Source organism: Apostichopus japonicus, chromosome 17, assembly GCF_037975245.1.
Source record: "Apostichopus japonicus isolate 1M-3 chromosome 17, ASM3797524v1, whole genome shotgun sequence".
Classification (NCBI taxonomy): domain Eukaryota; kingdom Metazoa; phylum Echinodermata; class Holothuroidea; order Aspidochirotida; family Stichopodidae; genus Apostichopus; species Apostichopus japonicus.
Genome location: NC_092577.1, coordinates 23,012,787 through 23,022,355, shown reverse-complemented (window position 1 = coordinate 23,022,355; position 9,569 = coordinate 23,012,787). Strand labels below are relative to the sequence as shown.

General features: G+C 42.0%; 13 non-coding genes and 24 pseudogenes across 13 annotated transcripts; all 37 read right to left on the bottom strand.

Annotated features, from left to right (window-relative positions):
• Window positions 1–197: 197 nt before the first annotated feature.
• Window positions 198–316, bottom strand: LOC139956678 (5S ribosomal RNA; annotated as a pseudogene).
• Window positions 317–392: 76 nt separating this feature from the next.
• LOC139956227 (5S ribosomal RNA) lies at window positions 393–511 on the bottom strand (annotated as a pseudogene).
• Window positions 512–584: 73 nt separating this feature from the next.
• Window positions 585–703, bottom strand: LOC139956433 (5S ribosomal RNA; annotated as a pseudogene).
• A 224-nt stretch (window positions 704–927) lies between these two features.
• On the bottom strand, window positions 928–1,046 carry LOC139956009 (5S ribosomal RNA). The gene has a single exon (XR_011789234.1). It is a non-coding gene; the product is annotated as a 5S ribosomal RNA (ribosomal RNA).
• Window positions 1,047–1,122: 76 nt separating this feature from the next.
• On the bottom strand, window positions 1,123–1,241 carry LOC139957788 (5S ribosomal RNA). Its single transcript, XR_011789527.1, has one exon. It is a non-coding gene; the product is annotated as a 5S ribosomal RNA (ribosomal RNA).
• Window positions 1,242–1,317: 76 nt separating this feature from the next.
• On the bottom strand, window positions 1,318–1,436 carry LOC139955638 (5S ribosomal RNA). Its single transcript, XR_011788871.1, has one exon. It is a non-coding gene; the product is annotated as a 5S ribosomal RNA (ribosomal RNA).
• A 224-nt stretch (window positions 1,437–1,660) lies between these two features.
• On the bottom strand, window positions 1,661–1,779 carry LOC139955998 (5S ribosomal RNA). Its single transcript, XR_011789223.1, has one exon. It is a non-coding gene; the product is annotated as a 5S ribosomal RNA (ribosomal RNA).
• Window positions 1,780–1,855: 76 nt separating this feature from the next.
• LOC139956018 (5S ribosomal RNA) lies at window positions 1,856–1,974 on the bottom strand. Its single transcript, XR_011789242.1, has one exon. It is a non-coding gene; the product is annotated as a 5S ribosomal RNA (ribosomal RNA).
• Window positions 1,975–2,050: 76 nt separating this feature from the next.
• LOC139957625 (5S ribosomal RNA) lies at window positions 2,051–2,169 on the bottom strand (annotated as a pseudogene).
• Window positions 2,170–2,393: 224 nt separating this feature from the next.
• Window positions 2,394–2,512, bottom strand: LOC139957787 (5S ribosomal RNA). The gene has a single exon (XR_011789526.1). It is a non-coding gene; the product is annotated as a 5S ribosomal RNA (ribosomal RNA).
• A 459-nt stretch (window positions 2,513–2,971) lies between these two features.
• LOC139957445 (5S ribosomal RNA) lies at window positions 2,972–3,089 on the bottom strand (annotated as a pseudogene).
• A 76-nt stretch (window positions 3,090–3,165) lies between these two features.
• On the bottom strand, window positions 3,166–3,284 carry LOC139956804 (5S ribosomal RNA; annotated as a pseudogene).
• Window positions 3,285–3,360: 76 nt separating this feature from the next.
• Window positions 3,361–3,479, bottom strand: LOC139956226 (5S ribosomal RNA; annotated as a pseudogene).
• Window positions 3,480–3,552: 73 nt separating this feature from the next.
• Window positions 3,553–3,671, bottom strand: LOC139955844 (5S ribosomal RNA). Its single transcript, XR_011789070.1, has one exon. It is a non-coding gene; the product is annotated as a 5S ribosomal RNA (ribosomal RNA).
• Window positions 3,672–3,904: 233 nt separating this feature from the next.
• On the bottom strand, window positions 3,905–4,023 carry LOC139957242 (5S ribosomal RNA; annotated as a pseudogene).
• A 76-nt stretch (window positions 4,024–4,099) lies between these two features.
• Window positions 4,100–4,218, bottom strand: LOC139955148 (5S ribosomal RNA). The gene has a single exon (XR_011788399.1). It is a non-coding gene; the product is annotated as a 5S ribosomal RNA (ribosomal RNA).
• Window positions 4,219–4,294: 76 nt separating this feature from the next.
• On the bottom strand, window positions 4,295–4,413 carry LOC139955757 (5S ribosomal RNA). The gene has a single exon (XR_011788987.1). It is a non-coding gene; the product is annotated as a 5S ribosomal RNA (ribosomal RNA).
• Window positions 4,414–4,489: 76 nt separating this feature from the next.
• LOC139956677 (5S ribosomal RNA) lies at window positions 4,490–4,608 on the bottom strand (annotated as a pseudogene).
• Window positions 4,609–4,684: 76 nt separating this feature from the next.
• Window positions 4,685–4,803, bottom strand: LOC139956225 (5S ribosomal RNA; annotated as a pseudogene).
• A 73-nt stretch (window positions 4,804–4,876) lies between these two features.
• LOC139956983 (5S ribosomal RNA) lies at window positions 4,877–4,995 on the bottom strand (annotated as a pseudogene).
• A 224-nt stretch (window positions 4,996–5,219) lies between these two features.
• On the bottom strand, window positions 5,220–5,338 carry LOC139956785 (5S ribosomal RNA; annotated as a pseudogene).
• Window positions 5,339–5,571: 233 nt separating this feature from the next.
• Window positions 5,572–5,690, bottom strand: LOC139956831 (5S ribosomal RNA; annotated as a pseudogene).
• A 76-nt stretch (window positions 5,691–5,766) lies between these two features.
• LOC139955633 (5S ribosomal RNA) lies at window positions 5,767–5,885 on the bottom strand. Its single transcript, XR_011788867.1, has one exon. It is a non-coding gene; the product is annotated as a 5S ribosomal RNA (ribosomal RNA).
• A 76-nt stretch (window positions 5,886–5,961) lies between these two features.
• Window positions 5,962–6,080, bottom strand: LOC139955872 (5S ribosomal RNA). The gene has a single exon (XR_011789098.1). It is a non-coding gene; the product is annotated as a 5S ribosomal RNA (ribosomal RNA).
• A 76-nt stretch (window positions 6,081–6,156) lies between these two features.
• On the bottom strand, window positions 6,157–6,275 carry LOC139956675 (5S ribosomal RNA; annotated as a pseudogene).
• Window positions 6,276–6,351: 76 nt separating this feature from the next.
• On the bottom strand, window positions 6,352–6,470 carry LOC139957124 (5S ribosomal RNA; annotated as a pseudogene).
• A 73-nt stretch (window positions 6,471–6,543) lies between these two features.
• Window positions 6,544–6,662, bottom strand: LOC139956982 (5S ribosomal RNA; annotated as a pseudogene).
• Window positions 6,663–6,886: 224 nt separating this feature from the next.
• On the bottom strand, window positions 6,887–7,005 carry LOC139956784 (5S ribosomal RNA; annotated as a pseudogene).
• Window positions 7,006–7,238: 233 nt separating this feature from the next.
• On the bottom strand, window positions 7,239–7,357 carry LOC139956981 (5S ribosomal RNA; annotated as a pseudogene).
• A 224-nt stretch (window positions 7,358–7,581) lies between these two features.
• LOC139956783 (5S ribosomal RNA) lies at window positions 7,582–7,700 on the bottom strand (annotated as a pseudogene).
• A 233-nt stretch (window positions 7,701–7,933) lies between these two features.
• On the bottom strand, window positions 7,934–8,052 carry LOC139956830 (5S ribosomal RNA; annotated as a pseudogene).
• A 76-nt stretch (window positions 8,053–8,128) lies between these two features.
• Window positions 8,129–8,247, bottom strand: LOC139955632 (5S ribosomal RNA). The gene has a single exon (XR_011788866.1). It is a non-coding gene; the product is annotated as a 5S ribosomal RNA (ribosomal RNA).
• A 76-nt stretch (window positions 8,248–8,323) lies between these two features.
• LOC139955871 (5S ribosomal RNA) lies at window positions 8,324–8,442 on the bottom strand. Its single transcript, XR_011789097.1, has one exon. It is a non-coding gene; the product is annotated as a 5S ribosomal RNA (ribosomal RNA).
• A 76-nt stretch (window positions 8,443–8,518) lies between these two features.
• Window positions 8,519–8,637, bottom strand: LOC139956673 (5S ribosomal RNA; annotated as a pseudogene).
• Window positions 8,638–8,713: 76 nt separating this feature from the next.
• LOC139957123 (5S ribosomal RNA) lies at window positions 8,714–8,832 on the bottom strand (annotated as a pseudogene).
• Window positions 8,833–8,905: 73 nt separating this feature from the next.
• LOC139956980 (5S ribosomal RNA) lies at window positions 8,906–9,024 on the bottom strand (annotated as a pseudogene).
• A 224-nt stretch (window positions 9,025–9,248) lies between these two features.
• On the bottom strand, window positions 9,249–9,367 carry LOC139956781 (5S ribosomal RNA; annotated as a pseudogene).
• Window positions 9,368–9,569: the final 202 nt, after the last annotated feature.

Sequence of the window (9,569 nt, the reverse complement as noted above, 5' to 3'; positions counted from 1 at the left end):
TTCTCATCGTCGTGGCAACATAGTGTTATCAATGAGGAAAATAAAAGCCTACGGCACCCAGTATTCTCAGGCGGTCACCCATCCAAGTACTGACTGCGCTCTACGTTGCTTGACTTCGGTGATCGGACGAGGTAAATGTAGGCCATTTCAATTTTTCATCGTCGTGGCAACATAGTGTTATCAATTAGGAAAATAAAAGCCTACGGCATCCAGTATTCCCAGGCGGTCACCCATCCAAGTACTGACTGCGCTCTTCGTTGCTTGACTTCGGTGATCGGACGAGAACCGGTATAGTCAACGTGATATGGCCGTAGACATAACAAGAGGTCAATGTAGGCCATTTCAATTTCTCATCGTCGTGGCAACATAGTGTTATCAATGAGGAAAATAAAAGCCTACGGCACCCAGTATTCCCAGGCGGTCACCCATCCAAGTACTGACTGCGCTCTACGTTGCTTGACTTCGGTGATCGGACGAGAACCGGTATAGTCAACGTGATATGGCCGTTTACATAAGAGGTCAATGTAGGCCATTTCACTTTCTCATCGTCGTGGCAACATAGTGTTATCAATGAGGAAAATAAAAGCCTACGGCACCCAGTATTCCCAGGCGGTCACCCATCCAAGTACTGACTGCGCTCTACGTTGCTTGACTTCGGTGATCGGACGAGAACCGGTATAGTCATCGTGATGTGGCCGTAGACATTACAAGAGGTGAAATGCAGGCTAGTTGTTTGGTAGGTTATGATGAGTGGATTTAATGTATATATTATACATGAATGTATTTAATATATATTAAGTTAATCTATATTTCACATATATATGTATTAAATTCTAATATATAAAAACAATCGAGTTATTTATTAATATATTCGATTTTCAAATCGCTTTCCTTGTGGCAAGACAGTGTTCTAATTAGAACAAGAAAGGCCTACGGCACCCAGTATTCCCAGGCGGTCACCCATCCAAGTACTGACTGCGCTCTACGTTGCTTGACTTCGGTGATCGGACGAGAACCGGTATAGTCAACGTGATATGGCCGTAGACATAACAAGAGGTCAATGTAGGCCATTTCAATTTTTCATCGTCGTGGCAACATAGTGTTATCAATTAGGAAAATAAAAGCCTACGGCACCCAGTATTCCCAGGCGGTCACCCATCCAAGTACTGACTGCGCTCTACGTTGCTTGACTTCGGTGATCGGACGAGAACCGGTATAGTCAACGTGATATGGCCGTAGACATAACAAGAGGTCAATGTAGGCCATTTCAATTTTTCATCGTCGTGGCAACATAGTGTTATCAATTAGGAAAATAAAAGCCTACGGCACCCAGTATTCCCAGGCGGTCACCCACCTTAGTACTGACTGCGCTCTACGTTGCTTGACTTCGGTGATCGGACGAGAACCGGTATAGTCAACGTGATGTGGCCGTAGACATTACAAGAGGTGAAATGCAGGCTAGTTGTTTGGTAGGTTATGATGAGTGGATTTAATGTATATATTATACATGAATGTATTTAATATATATTAAGTTAATCTATATTTCACATATATATGTATTAAATTCTAATATATAAAAACAATCGAGTTATTTATTAATATATTCGATTTTCAAATCGCTTTCCTTGTGGCAAGACAGTGTTCTAATTAGGAAAAGGAAGGCCTACGGCACCCAGTATTCCCAGGCGGTCACCCATCCAAGTACTGACTGCGCTCTACGTTGCTTGACTTCGGTGATCGGACGAGAACCGGTATAGTCAACGTGATATGGCCGTAGACATAACAAGAGGTCAATGTAGGCCATTTCAATTTCTCATCGTCGTGGCAACATAGTGTTATCAATTAGGAAAATAAAAGCCTACTGCACCCAATATTCCCACGCGGTCACCCATCCAAGTACTGACTGCGCTCTACGTTGCTTGACTTCGGTGATCGGACGAGAACCGGTGTAGTCAACGTGATATGGCCGTAGACATAACAAGAGGTCAATGGAGGCCATTTCAATTTCTCATCGTCGTGGCAACATAGTGTTATCAATTTTGAAAATAAAAGCCTACGGCACCCAGTATTCCCAGGCGGTCACCCACCTTAGTACTGACTGCGCTCTACGTTGCTTGACTTACCTGATCGGACGAGAACCGGTATATTGAACGTGATGTGGCCGTAGACATTACAAGAGGTGAAATGCAGGCTAGTTGTTTGGTAGGTTATGATGAGTGGACTTAATGTATATATTATACATGAATGTATTTAATATATATTTTGTTAATCTATATTTCACATATATATGTATTAAATTCTAATATATAAAAACAATCGAGTTATTTATTAATATATTCGATTTTCAAATCGCTTTCCTTGTGGCAAGACAGTGTTCTAATTAGAAAAATTAAAGCCTACGGCACCCAGTATTCCCAGGCGGTCACCCATCCAAGTACTGACTGCGCTCTACGTTGCTTGACTTCGGTGATCGGACGAGAACCGGTATAGTCAACGTGATATGGCCGTAGACATAACAAGAGGTCAATGTAGGCCATTTCAATTTCTCATCGTCGTGGCAACATAGTGTTATCAATTAGGAAAATAAAAGCCTACTGCACCCATTATTCCCAGGCGGTCACCCATCCAAGTACTGACTGCGCTCTACGTTGCTTGACTTACCTGATCGGACGAGAACCGGTATATTGAACGTGATGTGGCCGTAGACATTACAAGAGGTGAAATGCAGGCTAGTTGTTTGGTAGGTTATGATGAGTGGATTTAATGTATATATTATACATGAATGTATTTAATATATATTAAGTTAATCTATATTTTACATATATATGTAGAAAATTCTAATACATAAAAACAAAGTAGTTATTTATTAATATATTCGATTTTCAAATCGCTTTCCTTGTGGCAAGACAATGTAGGCCATTTCAATTTCTCATCGTCGTGGCAACATAGTGTTATCAATTAGGAAAATAAAAGCCTAGGCCCCCAGTATTTCCAGGCGGTCACCCATCCAAGTACTGACTGCGCTCTACGTTGCTTCACTTCGGTGATCGGACGAGAACCGGTATAGTCAACGTGATGTGGCCGTAGACATAAGAAGAGGTCAATGTAGGCCATTTCAATTTCTCATCGTCGTGGCAACATAGTGTTATCAATTGTGAAAATAAAAGCCTACGACACCCAGTATTCCCAGGCGGTCATCCATCCAAGTACTGACTGCGCTCTACGTTGCTTGACTTCGGTGATCGGACGAGAACCGGTATAGTCAACGTGATGTGGCCGTAGACATAACAAGAGGTCAATGTAGGCCATTTCAATTTTTCATCGTCGTGGCAACATAGTGTTATCAATTAGGAAAATAAAAGCCTACGGCACCCAGTATTCCCAGGCGGTCACCCATCCAAGTACTGACTGCGCTCTACGTTGCTTGACTTCGGTGATCGGACGAGAACCGGTATAGTCAACGTGATATGGCCGTTTACATAAGAGGTCAATGTAGGCCATTTCACTTTCTTATCGTCGTGGCAACATAGTGTTATCAATTAGGAAAATAAAAGCCTACGGCACCCAGTGTTCCCAGGCGGTCACCCATCCAAGTACTGACTGCGCTCTACGTTGCTTGACTTCGGTGATCGGACGAGAACCGGTATAGTCATCGTGATATGGCCGTAGACATTCTAAGAGGTGAAATGTAGGCTAGTTGTTTGGTAGGGTATGATGAGTGGATTTAATATATATATTATACATGAATGGATTTAATATATATTATGTTAACCTATATTTTACATATAGTAGTTATTTATTAATATATTCGATTTTCAAATCGCTTTCCTTGTGGCAAGACAATGTAGGCCATTTCAATTTCTCATCGTCGTGGCAACATAGTGTTATCAATTAGGAAAATAAAAGCCTACGGCACCCAGTATTCCCAGACGGTCACTCATCCAAGTACTGACTGCGCTCTACGTTGCTTGACTTCGGTGATCGGACGAGAACCGGAATAGTCAACGTGATATGGCCGTAAAAATAACAAGAGGTCAATGTGGGCCATTTCAATTTTTCATCGTCGTGGCAACATAGTGTTATCAATTAGGAAAATAAAAGCCTACGGCACCCAGTATTCCCAGGCGGTCACCCATCCAAGTACTGACTGCGCTCTACGTTGCTTGACTTCGGTGATCGGACGAGAACCGGAATAGTCAACGTGATATGGCCGTAGACATAACAAGAGGTCAATGTAGGCCATTTCAATTTTTCATCGTCGTGGCAACATAGTGTTATCAATTAGGAAAATAAAAGCCTACGGCACCCAGTATTCCCAGGCGGTCACCCATCCAAGTACTGACTGCGCTCTTCGATGCTTCACTTCGGTGATCGGACGAGAACCGGTATAGTCAACGTGATATGGCCGTAGACATAACAAGAGGTCAATGTAGGCCATTTCAATTTCTCATCGTCGTGGCAACGTAGTGTTATCAATTAGGAAAATAAAAGCCTACGGCATCCAGTATTCCCAGGCGGTCACCCATCCAAGTACTGACTGCGCTCTTCGTTGCTTGACTTCGGTGATCGGACGAGAACCGGTATAGTCAACGTGATATGGCCGTAGACATAACAAGAGGTCAATGTAGGCCATTTCAATTTCTCATCGTCGTGGCAACATAGTGTTATCAATGAGGAAAATAAAAGCCTACGGCACCCAGTATTCCCAGGCGGTCACCCATCCAAGTACTGACTGCGCTCTACGTTGCTTGACTTCGGTGATCGGACGAGAACCGGTATAGTCAACGTGATATGGCCGTTTACATAAGAGGTCAATGTAGGCCATTTCACTTTCTCATCGTCGTGGCAACATAGTGTTATCAATGAGGAAAATAAAAGCCTACGGCACCCAGTATTCCCAGGCGGTCACCCATCCAAGTACTGAGTGCGCTCTACGTTGCTTGACTTCGGTGATCGGACGAGAACCGGTATAGTCATCGTGATGTGGCCGTAGACATTCTAAGAGGTGAAACGTAGGCTACTTGTTTGGTAGGTTATGATGAGTGCACTTAATATATATATTATACATGCATGGATTTAATATATATTATGTTAATCTATATTTTACATTTATATTTAGAAAATTATAATATATAAAAACAAACGAGTTATTTATTAATATATTCGATTTTCAAATCGCTTTCCTTGTGGCAAGACAGTGTTCTAATTAGGAAAAGGAAGGCCTACGGCACCCAGTATTCCCAGGCGGTCACCCATCCAAGTACTGACTGCGCTCTACGTTGCTTGACTTCGGTGATCGGACGAGAACCAGTATAGTCATCGTGATGTGGCCGTAGACATTCTAAGAGGTGAAATGTAGGCTAGTTGTTTGGTAGGGTATGATGAGTGGATTTAATATATATATTATACATGAATGGATTTAATATATATTATGTTAACCTATATTTTACATATAGTACTTATTTATTAATATATTCGATTTTCAAATCGCTTTCCTTGTGGCAAGACAATGTAGGCCATTTCAATTTCTCATCGTCGTGGCAACATAGTGTTATCAATTAGGAAAATAAAAGCCTACGGCACCCAGTATTCCCAGACGGTCACTCATCCAAGTACTGACTGCGCTCTACGTTGCTTGACTTCGGTGATCGGACGAGAACCGGAATAGTCAACGTGATATGGCCGTAGACATAACAAGAGGTCAATGTGGGCCATTTCAATTTTTCATCGTCGTGGCAACATAGTGTTATCAATTAGGAAAATAAAAGCCTACGGCACCCAGTATTCCCAGGCGGTCACCCATCCAAGTACTGACTGCGCTCTTCGTTGCTTGACTTCGGTGATCGGACGAGAACCGGAATAGTCAACGTGATATGGCCGTAGACATAACAAGAGGTCAATGTAGGCCATTTCAATTTTTCATCGTCGTGGCAACATAGTGTTATCAATTAGGAAAATAAAAGCCTACGGCACCCAGTATTCCCAGGCGGTCACCCATCCAAGTACTGACTGCGCTCTTCGATGCTTGACTTCGGTGATCGGACGAGAACCGGTATAGTCAACGTGATATGGCCGTAGACATAACAAGAGGTCAATGTAGGCCATTTCAATTTTTCATCGTCGTGGCAACGTAGTGTTATCAATTAGGAAAATAAAAGCCTACGGCATCCAGTATTCCCAGGCGGTCACCCATCCAAGTACTGACTGCGCTCTTCGTTGCTTGACTTCGGTGATCGGACGAGAACCGGTATAGTCAACGTGATATGGCCGTAGACATAACAAGAGGTCAATGTAGGCCATTTCAATTTCTCATCGTCGTGGCAACGTAGTGTTATCAATGAGGAAAATAAAAGCCTACGGCACCCGGTATTCACAGGCGGTCACCCATCCAAGTACTGACTGCGCTCTACGTTGCTTGACTTCGGTGATCGGACGAGAACCGGTATAGTCAACGTGATATGGCCGTTTACATAAGAGGTCAATGTAGGCCATTTCACTTTCTCATCGTCGTGGCAACATAGTGTTATCAATGAGGAAAATAAAAGCCTACGGCACCCAGTATTCCCAGGCGGTCACCCATCCAAGTACTGAGTGCGCTCTACGTTGCTTGACTTCGGTGATCGGACGAGAACCGGTATAGTCATCGTGATGTGGCCGTAGACATTCTAAGAGGTGAAACGTAGGCTACTTGTTTGGTAGGTTATGATGAGTGCACTTAATATATATATTATACATGCATGGATTTAATATATATTATGTTAATCTATATTTTACATTTATATTTAGAAAATTATAATATATAAAAACAAACGAGTTATTTATTAATATATTCGATTTTCAAATCGCTTTCCTTGTGGCAAGACAGTGTTCTAATTAGGAAAAGGAAGGCCTACGGCACCCAGTATTCCCAGGCGGTCACCCATCCAAGTACTGACTGCGCTCTACGTTGCTTGACTTCGGTGATCGGACGAGAACCAGTATAGTCATCGTGATGTGGCCGTAGACATTCTAAGAGGTGAAATGTAGGCTAGTTGTTTGGTAGGGTATGATGAGTGGATTTAATATATATATTATACATGAATGGATTTAATATATATTATGTTAACCTATATTTTACATATAGTACTTATTTATTAATATATTCGATTTTCAAATCGCTTTCCTTGTGGCAAGACAATGTAGGCCATTTCACTTTCTCATCGTCGTGGCAACATAGTGTTATCAATGAGGAAAATAAAAGCCTACGGCACCCAGTATTCCCAGGCGGTCACCCATCCAAGTACTGAGTGCGCTCTACGTTGCTTGACTTCGGTGATCGGACGAGAACCGGTATAGTCATCGTGATGTGGCCGTAGACATTCTAAGAGGTGAAACGTAGGCTACTTGTTTGGTAGGTTATGATGAGTGCACTTAATATATATATTATACATGCATGGATTTAATATATATTATGTTAATCTATATTTTACATTTATATTTAGAAAATTATAATATATAAAAACAAACGAGTTATTTATTAATATATTCGATTTTCAAATCGCTTTCCTTGTGGCAAGACAGTGTTCTAATTAGGAAAAGGAAGGCCTACGGCACCCAGTATTCCCAGGCGGTCACCCATCCAAGTACTGACTGCGCTCTACGTTGCTTGACTTCGGTGATCGGACGAGAACCAGTATAGTCATCGTGATGTGGCCGTAGACATTCTAAGAGGTGAAATGTAGGCTAGTTGTTTGGTAGGGTATGATGAGTGGATTTAATATATATATTATACATGAATGGATTTAATATATATTATGTTAACCTATATTTTACATATAGTACTTATTTATTAATATATTCGATTTTCAAATCGCTTTCCTTGTGGCAAGACAATGTAGGCCATTTCAATTTCTCATCGTCGTGGCAACATAGTGTTATCAATTAGGAAAATAAAAGCCTACGGCACCCAGTATTCCCAGACGGTCACTCATCCAAGTACTGACTGCGCTCTACGTTGCTTGACTTCGGTGATCGGACGAGAACCGGAATAGTCAACGTGATATGGCCGTAGACATAACAAGAGGTCAATGTGGGCCATTTCAATTTTTCATCGTCGTGGCAACATAGTGTTATCAATTAGGAAAATAAAAGCCTACGGCACCCAGTATTCCCAGGCGGTCACCCATCCAAGTACTGACTGCGCTCTTCGTTGCTTGACTTCGGTGATCGGACGAGAACCGGAATAGTCAACGTGATATGGCCGTAGACATAACAAGAGGTCAATGTAGGCCATTTCAATTTTTCATCGTCGTGGCAACATAGTGTTATCAATTAGGAAAATAAAAGCCTACGGCACCCAGTATTCCCAGGCGGTCACCCATCCAAGTACTGACTGCGCTCTTCGATGCTTGACTTCGGTGATCGGACGAGAACCGGTATAGTCAACGTGATATGGCCGTAGACATAACAAGAGGTCAATGTAGGCCATTTCAATTTTTCATCGTCGTGGCAACGTAGTGTTATCAATTAGGAAAATAAAAGCCTACGGCATCCAGTATTCCCAGGCGGTCACCCATCCAAGTACTGACTGCGCTCTTCGTTGCTTGACTTCGGTGATCGGACGAGAACCGGTATAGTCAACGTGATATGGCCGTAGACATAACAAGAGGTCAATGTAGGCCATTTCAATTTCTCATCGTCGTGGCAACGTAGTGTTATCAATGAGGAAAATAAAAGCCTACGGCACCCGGTATTCACAGGCGGTCACCCATCCAAGTACTGACTGCGCTCTACGTTGCTTGACTTCGGTGATCGGACGAGAACCGGTATAGTCAACGTGATATGGCCGTTTACATAAGAGGTCAATGTAGGCCATTTCACTTTCTCATCGTCGTGGCAACATAGTGTTATCAATGAGGAAAATAAAAGCCTACGGCACCCAGTATTCCCAGGCGGTCACCCATCCAAGTACTGAGTGCGCTCTACGTTGCTTGACTTCGGTGATCGGACGAGAACCGGTATAGTCATCGTGATGTGGCCGTAGACATTCTAAGAGGTGAAACGTAGGCTACTTGTTTGGTAGGTTATGATGAGTGCACTTAATATATATATTATACATGCATGGATTTAATATATATTATGTTAATCTATATTTTACATTTATATTTAGAAAATTATAATATATAAAAACAAACGAGTTATTTATTAATATATTCGATTTTCAAATCGCTTTCCTTGTGGCAAGACAGTGTTCTAATTAGGAAAAGGAAGGCCTACGGCACCCAGTATTCCCAGGCGGTCACCCATCCAAGTACTGACTGCGCTCTACGTTGCTTGACTTCGGTGATCGGACGAGAACCAGTATAGTCATCGTGATGTGGCCGTAGACATTCTAAGAGGTGAAATGTAGGCTAGTTGTTTGGTAGGGTATGATGAGTGGATTTAATATATATATTATACATGAATGGATTTAATATATATTATGTTAACCTATATTTTACATATAGTACTTATTTATTAATATATTCGATTTTCAAATCGCTTTCCTTGTGGCAAGACAATGTAGGCCATTTCACTTTCTTATCGTCGTG